Source organism: Rhinolophus sinicus, linkage group LG02 (assembly GCF_036562045.2).
Source record: "Rhinolophus sinicus isolate RSC01 linkage group LG02, ASM3656204v1, whole genome shotgun sequence".
Lineage (NCBI taxonomy): Eukaryota > Metazoa > Chordata > Mammalia > Chiroptera > Rhinolophidae > Rhinolophus > Rhinolophus sinicus.
The window spans coordinates 143,345,283-143,369,370 of record NC_133752.1 but is presented as its reverse complement, the minus strand read 5'-3'; the positions used below and the strand labels follow the sequence as shown (position 1 = coordinate 143,369,370).

The following is a 24,088-nucleotide window of genomic DNA, read 5'->3' as shown; positions in this document are numbered from 1 at the left end:
CCATCTATCTATCTATCTATCTATCTATCTATCTATCTATCTATCTATCTATCTATGATTGCTTATGTCCTCCACTGGAAGGTAAGCCCCCTGGGCAGAATGGGAAGTTGGTCCAGTTAAGCATTGAAACTCCATGCCTAGAACAATTGTCTGGAATGGCATAGTAATCAGTGAAACCTCATTGAATGTCTGTATCCCCAGAGCTGTCACATAATCAGAGGTTTGCATACCTGAATGTCTAAATGAATGAGTATTAGAAGCTTTGTGTTTCTAGTTGGAAATATTTCCGTTGAGCAGATTGTGCCCCTTGCAGATGAGTGCTCTTACGTGGTCCTCCCCTCTGCCTCCTTCATCATATTCTCCCATTAGAATAGTTTTATTTTCTCCTGTTTGGATGAAAGAAGTCAAGGAGAAGGCTAGTTCTTATTCACTAAAAAGCAGCTTGGGGCTTATTTTATCCTATAAAATAATCAGAAAATTAATTTTCCCCAAAGGAAGGGTATAGGGTGACATTCAAGTTCTCATGAAACAAGTCAATTTGAGATAAGACAACTGGAATTTAATAATGAACCTTTTCTACTTGTTTCTCTCTTTCTTATTCTATACTAATGAGAACCTAAATCCCCTACAATAATCCACCTGTTATTGGTAGTCTTCCCATTACAATTTCAGATTCCTCATCAGATTCTTGAGGATACCAGTTTAGATTTTAGGTATAACTGCCTCACTGTCACATTTCTAAACAAAAGTCTTTCTTTATGGAACAAACACTTTAGAGCAGGGTGTCCAAACTGCGGCCCGTGGGCCAACTGCGGCCAGCAATCCATTTTTAATTGACCCACAGCAAATTCCAAAAATATATTTAGTTTACTTAAGTAAACCAGGTGAGACAATACGTACTTCACCTCGATTGAGTGGCCTGGCTGTTTGTGTATTTTACCGCATATGGCCCTTGGTGAAAAACGTTGAAAAAAGTTTGGACACCCCTGCTTTAGAGCATGTCTAATTGAAAGCTGAGGAATCTGGGGAAGTACAGCGATCTTTTGGAAAGGTGTCTTCCTATGAAAACTTTAAGAAGTATCTGAAAATTATCTGCTGTAACAGAAGTATGGCTTCTGATAATATTATCCAAAAACATTTGGAAAATATATTAGTGATGAACGCAAATAAAATTGTAAAATTGTTTCTATATTACATTCTCCCCTCACCCCCATACTTAGAATCAGCTTAAGGATAATTTCACATTGGTAGACAACTGTTTCCCACATGTGAATTATAGTTAAATTGTACCAATGATGTCATTAACATGGAATAAAAAGTACTGTGATTTTTTTTCTTTTTTCTTTTAGTGATGGCTATTTCACTGCAGCTGTGAGCAATGTGTTCCATAAAGACTGGTATAATTCTCCCAGGAGCCATGTTAAAACCTCACTCTTGCAGCTCTTTAGCAACATAATAATGATTAAGAATTGATGCAAAAGTCATTTACCCACAAGGTCAGTATTTTATGTATTTCCTAGTTAATAAGTTAAAAAATGAAAAATAGTTCTGAACTTATTATATGCATGATATATTAGGCTAAGGTCCAGCACATGCTTTATTATTAAGCAAGTCTGCAAATTAAAAGAAGAAGGTGATCAAATACAATAGGGTAATTTTCTTGTTTGAAATAAAAGTAAAAACATGGTGCCTTTGAACTTTAAATATTTGAAGAAAAATAGCCTGGGTCAAAGGTAGAACTAGATTTTTTTTTTCTTTAAAAGCTTTATGATTGCCTACTCTTATTTTGGTTGGATGAAAGCAGATCGTTAGCATTACTGTAACCTGGGTCAGAGCCGTCCTGGGGGGGATGGCTGTGTGCCCAGCAGACCCACTCTGCGGGGAGCTGCCATGGTGGCCTTCTCCCCAGGTGTCCTCGTGGAGCACAGTTCTCTCCTTGTGGGGTCTCGATGATTCACCATTGAACTTTCATTGAAGAGAGAGAAAGTTTCCCCGAAATGGGAAAAGGAAAACAACACCCAGCAACTAAAAATAAGCAGCTGTATTTAGCGTAGAGAAAGTGAAGTCATTTCTTCTATTCCAAGTCCTTCACCTGTATGCCCCAGATTTGATGTGACATGACTCTGAGCAGATTGCAGCCTTTTCCCAAGAAATCTATCTGGGTCCTGCTTGGCCACATTTTGCAGAAGGACAATCTGAGTTCTTGTAAAAATAAAGCCTCCTGGGTTGGGGTTGTTTGGGGAAGAATGGTTATTGAGGATTGCTGAAGGCTCAAGAGTGACTCTAGAGAATGCCTTTGCCATCTGTGTTCTGAGCGCATGTGTATATGAGTTCTGAGAATGCACAAGTTCTAAACTATTTATCATGATATCCCCTGAACCTAGCACATTTGACATATGCAAAAAAGGTGTGTGTGTGTGTGTGTGTGTGTGTGTGTGTGTGTGTGTGTAAATGAATGAAAGGAGAAGGAAGAAACTTAAAATGGAAAAATGAACATAATGCTGAGAGTCAGGTCTAAATAGTGGTATGTTGGCATTTTCAGAGAGCTCCACAGATCCCCAAACTGGAAGAACTAGGCTGTCGAACATAGAACAGATCAGTGTGGGTGTTCGGGATTAAGATGGTGAACTCTGCAAGGTAAGTATATTTGATGCTCTTCTAAAAGCGCCTCACAGTGTGGAAACAAGGCAGACTAGCCTGACGGTTTATAGAAACTGGTAATGACAGCAACAAACTCCCTAAGAGACATGCTTCCTCCCATGGTAAGTCCTGCTCAGTGACACCTGCCTCACTGCCCAGTGCACTCTTTCCTTGTGCTATCCTCTCCTGTCTTCCTCACTAGAGTGTCCATAAATCTTAAGAGCACCATGGATTGGTGTCTGGGCCTGGAAGATCTAGAATAGTTTCCAAAGACACTTAATTTACAATCAGGAAGTAGCTCAGACATCAAGCTATTTTGGCTTAATTAAGAAAAAAGATCTTTGACAGCTACAAGTGGAAAGTTCTTGGGATGGGACAACGTTTAATAGCTCCAGACTTGGCAACCTTCAAGAGAAATGCTGCCAGTTCTTAATTTTAAAACTAAGGCTATATTTATGCAACATTTAAACAACTGGTTAATTCAGTGAAACTATCACCCCAATTTAATTTGATGACATATAGATGAATACACCTTTGATTAACTAATTCACCTTCCAGTCACTTGTCAAGATGTTGCAAGTAGGTTGATTTCTATTTCACACAACTGAGATTAATGATATCATTAAAGAGCTATGGTTCAATGACTTTATTTATACTTGAATTATGATTTAAATGTCTTACATTAATAATAGTGGGGATATGAAAATTTGCTTTCAAACTTAGTGTGACTTTTTCTGGCTTTTATTTTAGTGACATATTTATTAAGGAAAAGCTTATGCTGAGGGCTCAAATGCACCTTTAACCATGCTTTTATCTTATGCTCAGAAAACTACAGCAGCCTCTTTAGTCTGCATTTTATGGCATTACTTTCTTTCCTCCAACTCCTTAAACAATATTTCATAGTATAATTTTCCTCCTCAAAAAACCTCAACACTATATATGTGTCCAAATCTCATTATATCCAATCTAATTGAACATATGAAAAATAATAAAAATAAGGACAGGTATACATAAAGGTAATGAATACAGAAGGTTTGATTACATTTAAAAAATTCTCATTCCTTATGTGTGTTTTGCTACTCTTCACAATGAGTGCATCTTGCCTGTGTAAATTTTTAAAAATTTCCTTCTCTTTTTTAAAGTTTCAATAATGCACATTTCCTTGATTTAAAAAAAAAAAAAAAGAAAAAGGAAAAGAAGAAAGAGTGGAAAGCATGTAAGAGTGTAGAAGTGATTCAAGTATATTACTAATTAAAATGTGAAAAAACTGAACTCTCCAGTTAAAAATCAAATGTCAGGTTGGATTTTAAAACAAATACAAAAATCCACCTACGTTCAGATCATAGGATGTATACTTAAAATGTTTAGTTAGAGATTTAAAGTCAGAGGACAGAAAAGTTTCTTTACCATTCAGTTGTAAACAAAACAAAGTTGGTGCAGTTATATCATTATCAGAAAAAGTTAAAGTCAAGAGGCATTCCTAGAGATGAAGACTTCAAGTCACCCCTAAGATATAGAAGTCCTATTCTTATATGCAAGTATAGCATAGTCTCAAATTGTAGTAGGATATCCTATAAAACATCTTTCAGTAATTGATAGATGAAGCAGACAAAAAACATTAGAAAGGCTATAGAAGATTTGAACAGTATAATTAACAAGTATAATTTGTTTAACATTCAGAAAACATTATGCTCCACAATTGGAAAATTATTCTTTTCAAGTACACAGGGAACATTATGAAAACTGACTACATTCTAAAGCATAAAGATACCCTCAACAAATGTCAAAAGACTGGTATCAGACAGCTCACATTTCTTAAACACAATCCAATGAAGTTAGAAATTGATAACAAGTATGAGTCTAGGGAGAACTACATTAAAACACTTAAAAATAGATTTTTAAAGAACTCATAGATTTAAAAAAATAAATCATAACTGAATTTATAAGTATTCAGAACTAAATGGTAACAAAAATATTATATAACAAAAATTGTGGGTAGAATGTAAAGCAAATTTTGGAATGAATTTTATATCCTTAAATACTTTCTTCAGAAGTAGGGTCAAAATTAATGAGTTAGATTGTTTATCTTAGTAATACAAGCTTGGTTTAATAGTAGAAAATCAATTAATATAACATATTAAAGGAGAAAAGTATTTAATTATATTAATAAATACAGTAAGAAAAAGGTTGGAAAAGTTTCAGCATTCATTCTTGATAGAGATCTTAGCAAGCTAGAAATAAAGTGAAACTCCCTTAACCTGAAAAAGATTGTACATAGAAGTGTGCAGTAAATAGCGTACTCAGTATGAAAAATAATAAGCATTTTTTTATAATCCAGGACAAACCAATGATGCCCACTGTCATTTCTTCTAACCAATATTAAGTCAGTAAGAAGGCTTTGCAAGTTTATTTGATACCATAATCAAAATACAAAACTCCATTCTAAATCCATGTACCTGTAAAAATAAGGAAATGTAATTAAAAGATAAATAGCAAAAGTATGTTTGTTCTAATATCCCCCAAGTCAGCAACAATAACTAACATAACCAACAACAACAACAAAAACCTTGTCAAAATATGCATGCCTTTTATGCAGAAAATTATTAACATTTTATTGTGAGATGTTAAATAAGACCTATAGAAATAGAGACATACATACTAAGTTCTCAAGCCCCATATTATGAAGAAGTGAATTCTCTCATATTTTATCTAAAATTTCAAAGTCATTCTAACTTAGTTTCTTATGGAGTTGAATAAACTAGTTCTAAAATATATACGGAAGAGCTGAGATGAGCAATGTGGTGTTACTTGCCCTACCAGATGTTGTGACAATGTGTTTTCATAGAGAAAGACAATTAGACCAATAGGATCAGATAAAGTATCTAGACACAGATCCTTTTCTACTTGGAATTTGATTTTTGGAAAAAATAGTAAAAATAAAAATTGTAAATCAGTGAGAAAGAAAGAACAGTGTAATAAATTATGCTTGGAAAAGTGATAATCCTTGTGGAAAAAATGAAACTGGAGCCATGGCTCATTTTATACGTAAAAATTAATTGCAGTTGGATTAAAGACTTATGAAATGCAGTAATTAAAACTGATATTTTGAGAAAACAATGTAACAGAATATCATTATATTCTGGTGTTGGGGTATGGAACCATCTCTTAAGATATTTAATATGCATTTAAATTAAGTACTTCTGTTTAACAAAACATACCATAAAGGAAAACAATAAAAGATAAACCAAGGACTGGGACAAAGTATTTCCAATATATATCACTGAAAAATAATTGCTACACAGTAGTATGAAGAACTCCTATGGCTCAACAGAGTGGGAGGAAAACCCCACAAAAGCTAACAGAAAAATGGACAGGAGGCATGAATAAACATTTCACAGAAGGCGAAACAGAAAAGCTCATAAACATATGAAAAGATGATAATCATCATTAGTAATTAAATCAAACTTGATTTAGTATATTTATGTGTTAAACCACATGAGATTTTTATATGCACCAAATCAGCAAAGATTTTAAAAGTCCATTTTTAAAAGTCCAAAATACCAGTGTTTACAAGGATATAGAATAGGGGTTGGCAAACTTTTTCTGTAAAGGGCCAGATAGTAAATATTTTAGGCTTTGCATGTCATAAGGTCTCTTGTAAGGACTCACCTCTACCATTGTATCACAAAAGCCGCCTCAGACCATATGCAACCAATTGATGGCTGTTCCAAAAACTTTTTTTTTTTTCCCCCCAAAAAAACAGGCAGTAGGCTTGGTTTGGCCAATAGGCAGTAGTTAGCTGAGCCTTGATGTAGAGGAAAGACAAATCACATGGGAATATAAATTGGTAGAGACCTTTTGAAATTGAAGAAGAGCCCGTGCACAATCCACCCCCTCCATATGTACTGTAGCACCAGACGCCTTTGCAACGATGCTTATAGCAGGATGTTCATAGTAGCAAAATACTAGAACCATCCCAAATGTCTATCACCAATAACATGGGTAAATTTATTTTGAAATATTCACACCAAGAAATGCTATACAGCAGAGAGCAAGGATGAGCCAATGCTAGAGGCTGTAACATGGATGGATCCTCAAAAACAGTGTTGAGAAAAAGGAGCAGACCACCGAGGAACACATACAGTATGAGCCCATTTGAATAAAGATTAAAATAGGCAACACTAAAAAAATTTTTTTTTAGAATCACAAACAAGGTGACAAAACTAAATTGAGAAGCAATAGAATGATTAATACAAGACAAATGTTCACCTCTTGGAAGAGGGACAGAATGTGATTTGGGACAGTCCCACAAGAGTTTCTAAGGTGCTGGGGCTGTTCTCTTCCTTAATCCAGTTGGTAGGTACTTGGGTATGGGTTTTGTTTTATTCTTTAAATGCTAAATATGTAATTAGCTTTGTGTATGTGATATTTTTGTAAGAAAATATCAATTTGACTATAGTGTGTGATGCAGTTAAGTAATGTTTTAGGAAGATTACTCTGGTAGAGGTATTCAGGATTAACCACAGAGGAAAAAAAAAGGATCCGGCTGACCAATTAGGAGATTGTTAAAGTGCTCTGGGCATAAGGAGCAGTGGGCATGTAATTGGAGAGAAAGGAGTGAATGCAAGAGATGTCTTGAGGTACAGATGTAAAGAACTTTGGTAGAGGTAATGAGAAGGATGCCTAAGCCTGACATGTTTACTGGAACAAATACAAAACAAACAAAATACAAATTTGTTGTAAAAATTCCCCATGAAAGTTGAACAGCATTCATTTTGACATAAAATAATGAAAGAATAGCTCATATTAATATTATTTAATGAATAATGACCAAACATCTGGCATCGTACAGAGTGAAAAAGTAGGAAGAAATGTGATCAACTTACCATGTGTTCCAATCCTGAGTGATCTTTGGCAATGTTTTTAGTGTAGCTAAGGCTCAATTTCCAACCTGTAAAATGGGTACAATGATAATCTATTTCACATAGTGTTGGGACTTAATGTTGTGTTTTTATCTGTTAACTGTACTACATGGTACGCAATAAAACTTGGTAAATGACAGATAATAAAAAATAATGATTCGAAACATAATAAGGAAAATTGTGCCTTTTAAGAAATAACTGGTAAGTTTTTTCCCCTAACATATCTTGATCTGTTTATCATGATGTTTTTTACAAGTGGCACTATCGGCCTCCTGGCTTTGCTTTGCTGGTATTGCTCTTTTCTCCCCCACTTTAAAGAAACATTGGATAATACAACTGGATTTATTTTAGCCCATACTTGGATACATTTACTTTTCTCCCTGTGACTTTGAAAAGGGCAAATTCACTGAGTAAGGCTAGTTATGATGTTGCAGAGCGTATCTCACTCTTCTGTGACTTGGGGTGTATCCTTACAGAAAAAAATCGAACATACATACCTCACTCCTAGCCATCTGCAAGGGATAAATGGGTAAAAACTGGGCTCACATGCACTTAAATTCTGAGTTCTGAGCTTCTTTTTCCTGTGGGAAACTTAGTTACAATAAAAAATAGAGTGGGTAGAAGGAAGGAAAGTGAGAGTCCTTGCAAAGGAAGGAAGTCTGTCACTGTTTGGAGTGAAAAATTTCAATCAACTGCCTATATACAGCTCAAATTGCTCTGATAATAGTAGTTGAATTTCCTGCTTTATTTTTATTGGGTACATTCAACCTTTAATGGCTCAAAACTATTTCTTCCCCATTTAATAGTAAGCACGATAAAATTATGTCTTAACTACATGAATGGGGATTACTTCAGGATTTTAAAAAATATGCATTGCCTTGGGAGAATAACATACAACCGTCAAGGTGAAACTTGAAATATTACTTTTAAATTATTAATTATATTTTATAGAGATACTATTTCAATCTTACTTGACTTTTGAATTAGATTGTTTAATGCCTGGGGCTATGTGCAGCTACTATAAAGAGATTAACTTTAGAAATATTTTTAAAGAAAATAAAGACAAAGAAAATGGACACTTTGCTTCTATATGAAAACCTGAAAAAGTCTCTCTAGTAATTTTCTTAAACTGATCAAGTAGGTGATCTGTTAATTGTCATTTCGTAATATTTTAATAGTAAGTTACTAATCACCAAACTAATATGTTTGTAGTACATTATTTGCTCATGGTTTGGGTATATTTTACATAAGAGGAAAAGTTAGATTTTCCTAAAGACATAGCTAGCCTTTGCAATTTTTGAGCATGGGTTTGGGGGAGAGATAGGTTGATCACTTCTAATTATAATTTGTTTTATTTACTTGTTCTTCTTATGTCAGTCTAAGTAAATAATGAGAAAATGAATAGATCAAATAAATACATATGGAATATCAGAGATATTTTTGCCAAGGAACTCATTGATTAGAAAAATTCAACAACAGTATTTCACACCTACTTTCAAAAATAGGACAAAAATTAGCGGTGACCAAAGTGATGTTTACATAAACTAAACATTCAATTATAGCAATTGAAACATTTTTTTTTTTCAGTTTGGTAAAATTCAAAGTAACTTCTTAAACAAAATAAATGATCTGAATGAATGTTCTGGTTTTTGAGTTATGTAGTGAGAAGCCAATTTCTATGTCAGTTTGGTAGGCTATGCATCGTCATAAAAGTGAATCAAGTGGTTACAATGCCTGCAGCTCTCTCTGATGGGTAGCACAGATATGGTAAGTTGTGGACTGAATTGGAATTCCTGTTCACTCAGACTGTATCCTGTCCTTCAATCATGAAGGATGGAGAAATATGACAGGCAGGAAAACCCAAGAATGTGTTAGTAAATAGAATGAAAAATGAGAGGTAGGCTCAGGCTTATTAACTCCACAGCGACAAGAACATAAACGACAGAGTCTATTCTCAACCTGCAAGGTTGAGAAATGATTGTAATGGCCAATACTTTTTAGGGATTGTGATACATTAGACACTTGTCTAAGAAGTGCATAAATTATATACCATCTCTTGACCCTCCTGACAAAACCGTATAGTAATTACTAGTATTATCACCATGTTATAAGATGGAAACTGAGGCCAAGGGAAGCTAAATAAATCAGATTGAAGTCACAGTTAAGTAAATGAATGGGCTAGGTTTTGAACTTAGGTCTCTGATTCCAGAGCTTTTATTTTAAACCCTTTACTGTGGTTCTGGGGGAAAGGGATACTAAATGACTCCCAGTGTAGGAGAGTCTACTGTGAAACCAGATTAGGTGATACTAACATTTGATACTAACATTCTTGATCAGTTTGATTTGAGCATATAGTAACAGTGCCTATGTCTTCTTGACTACCAACGATAAATTTGAAAGATCTGATAAGAAATATTGCCTGATATAATTTAGATAAGTTGAAGAAAACATTTTTTTAAAATTTCATCTGTTTGCTAGACATTTCCTTATGAATACCTGTTAAATTTCCAACTGCCTGTGTGATATCAAAAAGGATATCAGAATAAAGATGTCCCAAAATAATTCATTTTAGAGAAGCTGTGAAATAAATGTGCACTAGGACTATGTAGTCATTTAAAATGATAACATAAGGTCTATGTAACATCATGAAAAAAATGATGAAAATACTAATTGGCATGTGCAGAATATAAGTTGCATATACACTATAATTATGGCTGTATTTAAAAAGCATTCTTTAAAAAAACCCCAAAATACACCAAATGCTAACAAATGGTTGTGTCGAGTCGGTGGGATTTTTTTTCTTTCTCTAATTATGAGTTTTAAATAATGTAGTTAAATTACTTTCATAATAGAAAGAATGAATAAATAGAAAACCAAAACAGAAAAGCAAGAATGTATTTGAAAGAAACATAGAAAGCTTATAATCAACAGGGTTTTTTGACCTGTGGGTCTGGCTGATGATCAAGAAGGGGGGGATGAAGATGATTCCTAGTTTTTCTGGAGTCGAATGCATTCTCCAAGATAAGAGGAAGAGCAGGTTTGGGGGGAAATTTGAGCTCAGTTTAGACATTGTTGAGTGTTGGGATTAACCCAAATATTGAATGCAGATGGAGGAGCAGATTTTTGGAGCAATAAATATGTTAAGGTTTTTGCTGTCAGGTTCGTTATATGCTGAAGTAATTTTATGCCGATGTTTGATACATAAGATGAGAATAGCAACTCTGAGAGTGTGTAAAATCATCCAGGAAAAGATCCCAGAAAGAAAATAGAGCCAAGGACAGAAGCTCAGGTGGGAGGAAGGGATTTGAGCAGATGAGATTGGGGGCATGGAGTCCATTTGAAAGGCTAGTACTATATTTCTTCTGTGAGTTATTGAGGAAATTGCAAATGGAGTTAGACCCTGAAAGAAACACCTATTTAGGTGTAAAACTGAGTTAGAGAGGTGAAGAAAGGAAATGAGGATGATTCCCAGGTAACTACTGGTTTGAGTGACTAAATGAATGATGATGTCACCAAATGATTAATGGAATAAAAAGGATTAGCAAATTTAGCAAAAATTCATGATGGATCTAGAGCTTGAGTCTCAAATGTCTATGGTACATCCAGGGAGAAACAGCTGGTCAGCAAGTAGATCTGATTAGAGCTCATGAGAGAGTTCAGGGCCAGTGATAAAGACCAATGTGGAGATGGTGGTGAAAGCCATGGCAGTGGGTGCAATATTCCAGAAAGAGTAGGTCAATCAGCATCAAAGGCTGCAGAGAAGGCCCAGACAAGGACTGAAAGGGGCCACTGATTTGGCTGTGAGGAGTTATTAGTATTTTGGTCAGGATATAGGATCAAAAGTCTAATTTCAGTGGGTTGAGTAGTGAATAGGCATTAAAGAGTAGTGACAAGATAGACAAACCACTCTCTTAAGGATGTTGGTAGATATAAGGTGTTGTCTTTTATTTTATTAATTTATTAAGTTTATGGGGTAACAGGTTAATAACATTACATAAATTTCACATGTACAACTTAATTTATTTTTTATTTTTTTATTTTTATTTCTTTCATTTTAAAAATTTTTTTCTTAATTAAAGTTTATTGGGGTGACAATTGTTAATAAAGTTACATAGATTTCAGGTGTACAATTCTATATTACATCATCTATAAATCCCATTGTATGTTCACCACCCAGAGACAGTTCTCCTTCCATCACCAAATATTTGTTCCCCTTTTCCCGCATCTACCAACCCCCTCCCCCCTTACCCTCTGGTAACCACTAAACTATTGTCTATGTCTATGAGTTTTTGTTTCTCATTTGTTTGTCTTGTTCTTTTGTTCTTTTTGGTTTATGTACCACATTATCAGTGAAATCATATGGTTCTCTGCTTTTTCTGTCTGACTTATTTCGCTTAGCGTTATACTCTCAAGATCCATCAATGTTCTCACAAATGTTCCTATATCATGTTTTCTTACCGCCGATTAGTATTCCATTGTGCATATATACCACAACTTCTTTATCCATTCATCTATTGAAGGACATTTTGGTTGTTTCCATGTCTTGGCCACAGTAAATAAAGCTGCAATGAACATTGGAGGACATGTGTCTTTATGTATAAATGTTTTCAGATTTTTTGGGGTAGATACCCAGGAGAGGGATTGCTGGGTCATATGGTAATTCTATTCGTAATTTTTTGAGGAACCTCCACACTGCCTTCCATAGCGGCTGCACCAGTCTGCATTCCCACCAACAGTGTATGAAGGTTCCTTTTTCTCCACAGCCTCTCCAACACTTGTTACTATTTGTCTTGTTAATGATAGCCATTCTGACTGGGGGGAGGTGATATCTCATTGTGGTTTTGATTTGCATTTCTCTGATGATTAGTGATGTTAAGCATTTTTTCGTATGTCTATTTGCCATTTGGATGTCCTCTTTGGAGAAATGTCTCTTCAGGTCCTCTGCCCATTTTTCAATTGGGTTGTTTGTTTTTCTGTTGTTGAGTTGCATGAGTTCCTTGTGTATTTTGGATATTAACCCCTTATCGGAAGCACTGTTTGCAAAATCTTCTCCCATTCAGTTGGTTGCCTCTTTATTTTGTTGATGATTTCTTTTGCTGTGCAGAAGCTTTTAAGTTTGACATAGTCCCATTCATTTATTTTAGCTTTTACTTCCCTTGCCTTTCGAGACAAATTCATAAAATGCTCTTTGAACCCAAGGTCCATAAGTTTAGTACCTATGTTTTCTTCTTCTTCTATGCAGTTTATTGTTTCAGGTCTTATGTTGAAGTCTTTGATCCATTTTGAATTAATTTTGGTACATGGTGACAGAGAGCAGTCCAGTTTCATTGTTTTGCACGTGGCTTTCCAATTCTGCCAGCACCATTTATTGAAGAGGCTGTCTTTCCTCCATTGTATGTTTTTTGCTTCTTTGTCAAAAATTATCTGTCCATATTTATGTGGTTTTATTTCTGAGTTCTCAATTCTATTCCATTGGTCTACGTGTCTGTTTTTCTGCCGATATCATGCTGTTTTGATTATTGTTGCCTTGTAGTACAAAATAAAGTCAGGGAGTATGACGCCTCCAGGATTGTTCATTTTCTTAAGATTGCTTTGGCTATTCGGGGTCTTTTGTGGTTCCAAACAAATCTGATGATTTTTTGTTCTATTTCTTTAAAAAATGCCAATGGGATTTTGATGGGGATTGCATTAAATCTGTATATTGCTTTGGGTAATATGGCCATTTTAACTATGTTGATTCTTCCAATCCATGAACATGGAATGTCTTTCCATTTCTTTGTGTCTTCTTCAATTTCTTTTAAAAATGTCTTTTTGTTTTCAGCATGTCGGTCTTTCACATCCTTGGTTAAGTTTATTCCTAGGTATTTTATTATTTTGCTGCAATTGCTAAAGGAATTTTTTTTTAATTTATTTTTCTGAGATTTCATTGTTAGTATATAGGAATGCAATGGACTTTTGTACGTTGATTTTATAGCCGGCAACTTGACTGTATTCGTTGATTGTTTCTAATAGCTTTTTGGTGGAGTCTTTAGGGTTTTCAATATATAGCATCATGTCATCTGCAAAAAGTGACAATTTAACTTCTTCATTCCCATTTTGGATGCCTTTTATTTGTTTCTTTTGCCTGATTGCTCTGGCGAGGACTTCCAACACTATGTTGAAAAGCAGAGGTGATAGGGGACAGCCCTGTCGTGTTCCTGAACGTAGAGCAAAGGGCTTCAGTTTTTCACCATTAATTATGAGATTAGCTGAGGGTTTGTCATATATGGCCTTTATTATGTTAAGGTATTTTCCTTCTGTACCTATTTTATTAAGTGTTTTAATCATAAATGGATGATGTGTCTTGTCAAATGCTGTTTCTGCATCAATTGATATAAGCATATGATTTTTGTCCTTTATTTTGTTTATGTGATGTATCACATTGATGGATTTGTGGATGTTGAACCATCCTTTTGCCTATGGGATAAACCCCACTCGGTCATGATGAATAATCTTTTTAATGCATCTGTATTCATCAGAGATATTGGTCTGTAGTTTTCTTTTTTTGTGTTTTCCTTACCAGGTTTTGGTATCAGGGTAATGTTGGCATCATAAAATGAGTTAGGGAGTACTGTCTCTTCTTCAGTATTTTGGAAGAGTTTGAGCAGGATTGATATTAGATCCTCTTTGAAGGTTTGGTAGAATTTATTAGTGAAGCTATCTGGTCCCAGAATTTTGCTTTTGGGAAGGTTTTGGATGATTGATTCAATTTTATTACTGGGGATCGGTCTGTTTAGATTTTCCAGTTCTTCATGGTTCAGTGTAGGAAGGCATTATGTTTCTAAGAACTTGTCCATTTCTCCTAGGTTATTGAATTTGGTGGCGTATAGTCCTTCATAACATTCTTGGATGATCCTTTGTATTTCTGTGGTGTCCGTGATAACTTCCCCTTTTACATTTCTGATTTTATTAATCAGTGTCTTCTCTCTTTTTATCTTAGTGAGTCTAGCCAAGGGGTTGTCTATTTTGTTAATCTTTTCAAAGAACCAGCTCTTCGTCAGATTAATTTTGTCTATTGTCTTTTTGTTCTCTATTTCATTTAGTTCTGCTCTGATTTTTTTATTTCCTTTCTTCTGCTAAGCTTAAGTTTCATTTGTTCTTCTTTTTCTAATTCTTTAAGGTGTAACGCGAGGTTATTTATTTGGGATTTTTCTTGTTTCTTGAGATAGGCCTGTAATGATATAAATTTCCCTCTTAAGACTGATTTCACTGCATCCCAAAAATTTTGGTAGGATGTATTTTCATTCTCATTTGTTTCTCTGTATCTTTTGATCTCTGCTCTAATTTCTTCTTTGATCCAGTCGTTCTTTAAAAGTATGTTGTTTAATCTCCATGTATTTGTGTTTTTTTCCTGCTTTCTTTTTGCAGTTGATATCCAATTTCAAAGCCTTGTGATCAGAGAATATGCTTGATATGATTTCAGTCTTCTTAAATTTGCTGAGGTTAGTTTTATGTCCCAATATATGGTCTATCCTTGAGAATGTTCCATGTATACTAGAAAAAAATGTATAGTCTGATGTTTTAGGATGAAGTGCTCCACATAAGTCAATTATGTCCATTTCATCTAATGTGTCATTTAGGGCTGCTATTTCATTATTTATTTCCTGTTTGGATGATCTATCCATAGCTGTCAATGATGTATTTAGGTCCCCTAGTGTATCTGTGTTTCAGTCAATTTCTCCCTTTAGTTCTGCTGGTAGTTGCTTGGTATATTTCGGTGCTCCCTGATTGGGGGCATAAATATTGATGACTGTTATGTCTTCTTGTTGTATAGTCCTCTCTACCATTATGAAATGTCCATCTTTGTCTCTTGTTACCTTTTTCACCCTGAAGTCTGTTTCATCTGATATCATTATGGCTACACCTGATTTTCTCTGGATACCATTTGCTTGGAGTGTCAATTTCCACCCTTTCACTTTGAGTCTATGCTTGTCCTTGTAGCTGAGATGTGTCTCTTGGAGACAGCATATGGTTGGGTTTAGTTTTTTAATCCAATCTTGTACTCTGTGTCTTTTTATTGGTGAGTTCAGTCCTTTTACATTTAGGGTGAGTATTGATATGTGAGGATTTCCTGTCATTCTATCCTTAGTTTTCTGGTAAGATTGTGTCTCCATTGTTTCTTTGCCTTTTTGTTGTTGTCTATTATTTCTGTGTGGTGGTATTCTATGATGTTTCCCTCTTTTTTGTCTTTATTACAGTATATATTTCATTTCTGGATGTTTTTTAGTGGTTACCATTAAGTTTTGTAAAAGAAAGTTTGATATTTAGAGTATTCCATTTTCTTCAACATGCTTACTTTCTTCATTCCCATATTCCGGTTCAGGCCTTTACTCTCCCCCTTTTTATGTTTTGGTTGCCACAAATTGTCCCTGTTGATGGTGGTCGAATATCCTCGTTTTGTATTTCTTGCAGTGCAGGTCATGTATTAGAAAATTCCCTCAGCTTCTGTGTGCCTGGAAAGGTCTTTATTCCTCCTTCATATCTAAAGGATATCTTTGCTTTGTATATTATTCTTGGTTCATTATTTCTCTCTTTCTATAGTTTGAATCTTCGGTTCCACTCCCTCCTGGCTTGCAGAGTTTCTGCTGAAAAATCTGATGATAATCTAATGGGCTTTCCTTTGTAGGTTACCGTCTTCTTTTCCCTGGCTGCCTTGAGGATTCTTTCTTTGTCATTGATTTTAGACAGCTTCAATACAATGTGCCTTGGAGAAGGCCTGTTGGGGTTGAGGTAATTAGGTGTTCTATTTGCTTCTTGGATTCGAGGATCCAGTTCTTTCCAGAAGTTTAGGAAGTTCTCATCGACTATTTGTTTGAATATACTCTGTGTTCCCTTCTCTCTTTCTTCTCCTTCTGGTATGCCCATTATTCTTATATTGCTCTTTCTGATGGAGTCAGAAAGTTCTTGTAGAATTCTTTCATTTCTTTTAAGTCTCAAGTCTCTTTCTTCTTCCATCTGTGTCATTTCCAGGTTTCTATCTTCAATGTCACTGATTCTTTTCTCCATCTGGTCAACTCTACTACCTAAGCTGGCTATTTCATTCTTCAGTTCTTCTATTGAGTTCTTAATCTCCAGAAATTCTATTTGGTTCTTTTTTAAAATTTCAATCTCTTTGGTAAAATGTTCATGTTGTTCTTTGATTGTGTTTCTGAGTTCATTAAACTTCCTTTCTGTGTTTTCTTGCATCTCGTTGATTTTTTCAGAACTGCAATCTTGAATTCTCTGTCATTTATGTCACATATTTCCATATCTTTAAGTTCCTTTTCTGGAGACTTTTCACTTTCTTTCTGAGCTGTCTTGTTGCCTTGGTTATTCATGGCAATTACTGATTTACTATTTCTCTTCCTCGACATCTACAGGAGTGGGTTCTGCAACAGGTTGATAGGCAGAGGTCTTTCTTTTGTTTTCCAGTATGTTTTGGTAGAATGTTTTATTGTCTCTCCGACTGCAGTTCTTTTTTCTCTCTCACACTGTAGTGTTGTTTTCTCTGCACTATTCCAGCTTCTCACACAATGGGGGGATTCCCTGGAAGGCGGGCTTCTCCTCTGTTAATAGTTCGCCTGGGTCACAGGGCGCCGCGTCCCTGTGGGGATGAGGAGAGGCTTTGAAGTTCCAAAGCTCTTCCTGCACCAGATTCAGAGCATGTATGTTTCAGCAGTTCTGTTTACTCCTGCAGGGATCTGCCCAGATACGTGGGGACAGGGGCGGGGTGAGTTGTGAGAGGTGGCCCAGAGCAATGGCGGACCACCACCACAGCCAGTCCTGCTTCCACACCTCCCTCCCCTTTGTTGGAACTAGTTGGGCTACCAGTCCATGTCCGTGGACCACAGTTCTCAGAGCTGCAAACACTCTTTTCTTTTGATCTGACACTGCTACTGTTCCTCTTCTAGCACCGGGCAGGTAGGGGCAGGGCAAGCTCTTGGAGGGTAGGGAGAGGGAGGCTAGTTTCAGTGCCTAAGGCTTCCGTTCTCTGCTCGTCAGTGAGGGTTTAAACCACCGTTTTCAGACTCCTTCCCTCAGTCTTTGCTCCAAGGTCTCTGCCGTGAGCGTTGGGTTCAGCCGTGTTTTATGCTGCCCCCTCAGCCCTGTGGGCCATAAGCAGAGCCCTAGCCGTCCGAGTTCTTCCCTCTCCCACAGCTGCACTAGTCCCTGGATGCAGTGAGCTCGGAGCACTGAGCTAGGTCTGTGTCCTGCGCCCGTGCGGCTCCGTCTCTGTACTTCTCCCTTCCCTCCTCCCTTGCTCACGCAGTTTGTCCACCTTTAGGTGAATTCAGTAGTGAGCCGCACGGGCGCAGGGAGTCCTTTGTGGAGTTATAGCTGTTTAATTCATTATAAATTCCAGGGGAGATTTCCAGAGGATCACCTCATGCAGCCATTTCGATGACTTCTTCCATGTGTACAACTTTATAATACACGTCTGTATAATCCATTGTATGTTTACTTCCCAAAGTCTAGTCTCTTTCTGTTACCATATGTTCGACCCCCTTTACTCTCTTCATCCTTCCCCTCTAGTAATCACCATTCTGTTGTCTATATCTATGAGTTTGCTTGTTCATTTATTCCTTTTTTGTTTTATATCCCATGTATGAGTGAAATTGTACGTGGGACATAAAACAAAAAGGTATTGAGTCTTTTGACTGGGGAAAAGATGCATGGCGTGATTTTAGGATGTAGAACATAAGACAGAGAAGACAGAATGGATAAAATACTTTAATATGGAGATAATGGTTAAAATAGGTACTAGAGAAGGTATTATGGGGTGTAATGGGAGTGGAGTTGCCCTGTAAAGGATAGAGATATCTACTGCTCTGGAAGAGACCACCCTGAAGTGATTTGCATATCAAAGCCAAGTTCTCTCCCTCTCTCTCTATGCTAATTTAAACATGTGCTACAACTAGACTGGCATTGTTCCAGAAAAATGATTAGCAATCTTCAAATTAATAATCCTACCACTCTTCACTCTTGAGCTAGCTATTGAAGTTACCCGAGTAAGTAGCAGCTCCATTATTAATCATCTCCTGAAATCTGGATTGTCTGCTCTTTTGACTTTGAAATCATAGCCTACTTGTATTTCCTCTCCATCCTTTGGCAGTGGAGACGGTCTTAACTTTCTGAGATGCCACTTGGCCTCCAAGGGGAATATTCCATGGAGCTTATATCTTAAGCCAGATCACCCCAAAATTTTCTTCAAATTTGGTAAAAATCCATATAATCGTTTTTTGTTTGATTTCATGAAGCAGTCATAGAGGAAAACTCAATTTCATTTACATATATTTTAAGCATATATTACATATTTTGCATATATTGCCCCATAGCTTCATTTTTGGAATGAAGGAAAAAAAAACACCTAAGGTCTGGAGGGATGAAGTAACTTGTTCAGGGTCATAGCCAATCGATTTGTAGCAGGAGCTACCAATGAGGCTTCATGGCTTGAATTCTAGTGCTTCATCCTGTGACATACAGTTAATACTTTACAACCAAATTGTGGGTTTTTTTGTTTTTTGTTTTTTGTGTTTTTTTTTTTTAGATGTGCATCTACACTATATTGTATTTGGCCTAAAACCATAGATTATCCCTTATTACTATGGATGACCTATTTAGGGTCTGTTTGAAAGTTTTGCTGCCTACATATGTGATAGGATCTGGCTGCCACTAAGTGAAATACTATTTCCGCTTGCCTCAACTGTGATCTTATAAAGCAGCCTATAACTTGCTTATTTTGTAATTATTCCCTTTCTCAAGATAATTGGTTTGAAGGACTTCTTCAGCTTTAACGTTTACATGGTACAATGTACCATGTCCTGAGTAATACATAAGTAATAAAAAATAAAAAATTGAAGAACAAACAAACCTACTTTAGAACTGGTATGTTATTTGTCCCAGAATTTGGTTGGTTCTAGTTTTATAGATTTAAATATAAAACATATGAAAAGATTCTTTTGAAATTGAACCTTTAAGGTTTTCTTAGAAGAGGAGGTTCTGCATGTGTCAATTGAATTAAACATGACGTGGGATTCCCAGAGTGGAAATTTGAACTCTTCAGAGAGTGTTAGGTGGTTGGACTGAAGGGACAAATAAATCAGAAACTTGGAGAGCTTATAGGTCTTATCAAACCTTATTTATGCTCTTGAGGGTGACAGCATGTAAAACAAATTAAGATGTGTCATTATTGGTATCTAAATCCCATGATAGCTTCTCATCTCTTTTCTGTTTTCTTATTTAGTTTGGGTTGATGCCATTTTGTTTCGGAATTGGAAGTTCTTTTCTATTCATATGGATCTTTGTCCTTCATTTGAATTATATTTTTTTTATGATAGAGATGGAGCACAACTAAACAAAACAAACCAATACCATTGCTGACTGTTATATTTAAGGGTATTCCTTCAAAGACAAGACATAAATAAAGTGTATCAATTAGGAATGGGTTGGTCTAACTTTAACAATCATGTGGGCAGCAACAAGCTTAAATTATAGCTCAGCAGTTGGGGAAACCCTTCTTATTCTAAGAAGCTGAATTCTGTAACTTAGAAATAACACTAGTGTGTTAGAAGTTCAGTGTGTGACATGTGTTCCTTATTTGCAGTTGGTATCACTGTAGTGTATACACATTGACATTTCAAGGTTTGAAAGTTGTCACAGAAATATTTTTTTTTTATGTTTGCATCATGTGGTTTTATTTTTCTTTGATTTTTAAAAGCCTTGCACACAGGCATCCGGTCCTATATTTATAAAAAAAATAAAAAACACAAAAATATAAATAGAAACTAACACATTAAGCCTACTATGTAGAAGTAACCACTGTAAACATTTGGGTCTTCCTTTCTCCTAGATTAAAAAAAAAGTTAGTAATAATGACAATAGTAATATAATAATTATAACAGCAGCTACCATTTATTGAGAATTATGAACCATTAACGTCATAGTTTATTGAATTTATCAAATGAGGAAATTTATATAAGCACATAGAATAGTGCTTTATATACATACAATCTTTGTGCTTTATATAAATGTCTACTGTATGTGTTTATATAAATTTCCTCCTTTGACCCTCACAAAAATATTATGAGGTAGGTAATATTACTGTTCCCATATTACAGGGGACTGAAAATAACAGAGAGGTTAAGTAACTTATCCATGCAAAGGAAAGTTGTGGAGCATTTGAATACACATTCAAGCAGTCTGACCCCAGAGTCTGAACTTTAACTATTATTACCCTCTGCTGCCTCATATACATGCTCATTTATATTTAATGTAAATCATACTTTAGAAACAATCTAATATTCTGCTTTTTTAAACAAACTTATCATCATAAGGATTTCTCATGTGATAATTCTTCATAAACATAATTTAAAGTCACCTAATGAATCATTATGTGACTGTATCCTATTATACATAATTGCTCCCTTTCAGTGAGGCATTTAGATTGTTAACAGATTTTTGATGTTATAAATAATGCTATGATGAAGCTATTTTTACATAAATCTTAGGATTTCTGATCATTTGCTTAGATAGAGTCCTAGAAGTAGAATGATTGCTTGCTATGAAGACATTTTAATGTCACGTTCTTCTAAATTATAATGGGTCCAAGTAAATTTTGAAAAAAAATAGCCTCATGTACAAATAAGCTCCAGATCGTCTCTAAAAGTTAATCAATGGGAGTACCTACATTTTAGAAGGCAGGAGGCTAAGCAATGGAGAAACCAGTTCTCTAACTCAAGCCTGACCTTTGCTCATTAATAAGGCTACAGCCTTATCTGTGTATAAAACCCCTGGAGCTAATCCACACATGGATTGCCCATTGATTTAGAATAAACTGTGTTCTCAGAGCAGCTTTTTAGAGAGACACAGCAAGAAGAGAAATTAGGCCAAAGATTGCAAAGCATGTATAGATGCTTAAAAGACACAGCACACATGTTGTTTTTAATTAGAATTCATATAGCCCTCTGTGTAACATGAATATAAAATAACAAAATAGAACTCTGTTCTAAAGTGGTATTTAGCATGAATATGGGAATTTCAAGGTGCATTATAAAATAAGGCAGGACATGTCCTCTGCAAATGTCTTTATTCTCAAAGTTGAAGCCAGAACCAGTGAAATGAGTAGATCTAAAGTGGTGGTGGTGTGACTCAGTAGCTGAAAGTGTGCTTTGCTTCCTTTGGTAACCTGCCTGGTGTTCATTATTTTCTTGTTTAGTGCTTTCATTCTGGCTTTATCAATCTCATCCCTAAACCTCAGTCTTATTTACTCACCATGCCACTCTCTTTTGGCCCCTGATAGATTCTCTGATATTTTCTATCTTGCTGCCTATCCTTCCCTGGACTCCGAAAGTCAGAAAATCGTTTATTTGGCTTTATCTATATTTTTATATACACATATACATTTACAGATATGTATACTTGTGTATATGTATGTGTTTGTATATTTCTGTATTTTAAATATAGTCTTCATTAACCAATATGCTTGACCTTCAGGTGAAAACAATGTAAATCATTATTCACTGTCTCCTCTTTATTCCTTGTCTTTAACTAGTGTTTTCTTACTGTCCTGTGTCCCAGGCAGGTTTTCCCACCTGGGCTCAAATTTGTCAGGACTAGTTTATGAAAAATGACAGCTCAGTAATTTAATGAGCAAACTCAAGGAAAGGGCATGTTCCTGGCTCTAGTAAACTGAAGAATGAAAACAAGGGGATTAAATACAAAGCGATTATGATGAGAATACATAAATAAGTAATAGCATTTAGGATTGGCTAGGAGATTAAGTTCCTGCAGTTATACCTTTCCTTAAATAACATACAAATGCCCCTTTTCCAATGCTCCCTCAGGGTAGGTAGAACTATGTATAATGTTACCTATTATAAAGGATCTATTGGTTCTTTATTCAGAGGCTTAGATTTAAATTCTTGACTTTCAAGGAACACTGTATAAAGAACTCCCCCTTGGTGAGACTCTAAATACTAAAGAGCAGTGGCTCCCAAATTGGCTGCATATTTGAATCGCCTGGGGAGATTTATAAAAATGCAATGGGGCCTGGGAATTTATATTTTTCAAAAGTTCTCCAATTGATTTTGATGCTCAGCCAGGTTTGGGGACTTGTGTTAAAGTAGCTGCTTGGATATTACCTAAGTCGGTTTCTGTGCCTTCAGTAAGTATTCAGTAGGTGGCGAGCAGTTGAACATGTACATTGTACCAAGCACCATGACCTTTTATAGCCAAGGAAATTTGTTTAGGTTTGTGAATGGCAGAAACTAGGTTCAAAACAAGACTCTGAGCACTCATTCTAATGCTGCCTCTCAACAGAATGTTGGTTAAGGCACAGAAAAAGGGAAGGAACGGGTTAAAGTTAAAAATTCACTCTAACTCGCACATCTTACTCAATCAGTTTCTTCACCATAAAATGGAAATCATGTCTCTGTAGGATATTTTTCACTTACCTGTATTCTAAGATAATTTTTGTACTTGGAGAAGATTTGCGAAGTGAGTACAGAGATTTCTTATGTACCTTTCACCCAGCTTCCTCTAATGTTAACATCTTCAGTAATGCCATGTCTAATATAAACATTTCATGTAACCATGGTATATTCATCAAAACTAAGAAATTAATGTTTGAATTCTCCCAGTTTTTCAATGAATGTATGCGTATTTTTTTCCCCCAGTGTCCAGGTCAGAATATCACATTACGTTTAGTCATCATGTCTCCTCTAATCTGTGACATTTTCTTGGCCTTTTCTTGTCTTTCACGACTTTGACACTTTAAAAAACCAGTGGTCAGGTATTTTGTAGAATGCCCTTCATTTTGGGTTTATCTGATGTTTTCTTACGATTAGACCGATGCTATGAATTTTGGGGAAGCGTTCCACAGAGGCAATATACCCTTCTTGTTGCATCGCAGTAGGGCCTTTGTAAGATTTTGACGTGTATTCCCTCTCAACACAAGTATTTACGCAAAAGCTAGAAGACTGTTTGCAGTGCTGAAGGAATCTTTGCATTAGGCAGGATCTTTAAGACCAGGCAACTCTTAAATAAGGGAACATTACAAATAAAGTCACACATGCAAGATCAATACGAGATTTGGGTAGAGTTCAAAACCTAGAAAGAATCCACTCTAAGAATGATCCCCATCTTAGAGATTACTAGGGTTTTCCTAGTTGGGGGCAGAATTCAGAATGTGATATCTCCATTATATTTGGGATTTTCTCCAATGCAGAGCCTTTATTATAGGCCCTGAAGATGCATCTGTATGTGAGTGTTTGCTGTGGGTAATTGAAGCCACTCAGTTGCTCTTGTGGTTTTCCTCTATGTTACTAAAAATTAAATTGATGTGTAGTTAAGTGGAAAGCAATCCAATTTGAAACAAAGCAATGACTTGACTCTATGGCTCTGTGGTTTGGATATGTTAAGTAATCTTTTTTGCCTTAATTTCTCTGTGAATCATAAGTCTTACTGAAATCTGTTGACTTATATTGGACTCAGAACATATCTTCTGAAAT

General features: G+C 35.7%; 1 long non-coding RNA gene across 1 annotated transcript in view; it reads left to right on the top strand.

Moving 5' to 3' along the window:
• Positions 1 to 1,359: 1,359 nt before the first annotated feature.
• The window catches only part of LOC141568596 (uncharacterized), a 293,031-nt gene continuing 270,302 nt past the window's right edge, over positions 1,360 to 24,088 (top strand). Inside the window, exons 1-2 of the long non-coding RNA XR_012491759.1 lie at positions 1,360 to 1,496; positions 2,543 to 2,637. This is a non-coding gene — a long non-coding RNA (uncharacterized LOC141568596). The remainder of the gene's footprint in view (positions 1,497 to 2,542; positions 2,638 to 24,088) is intronic.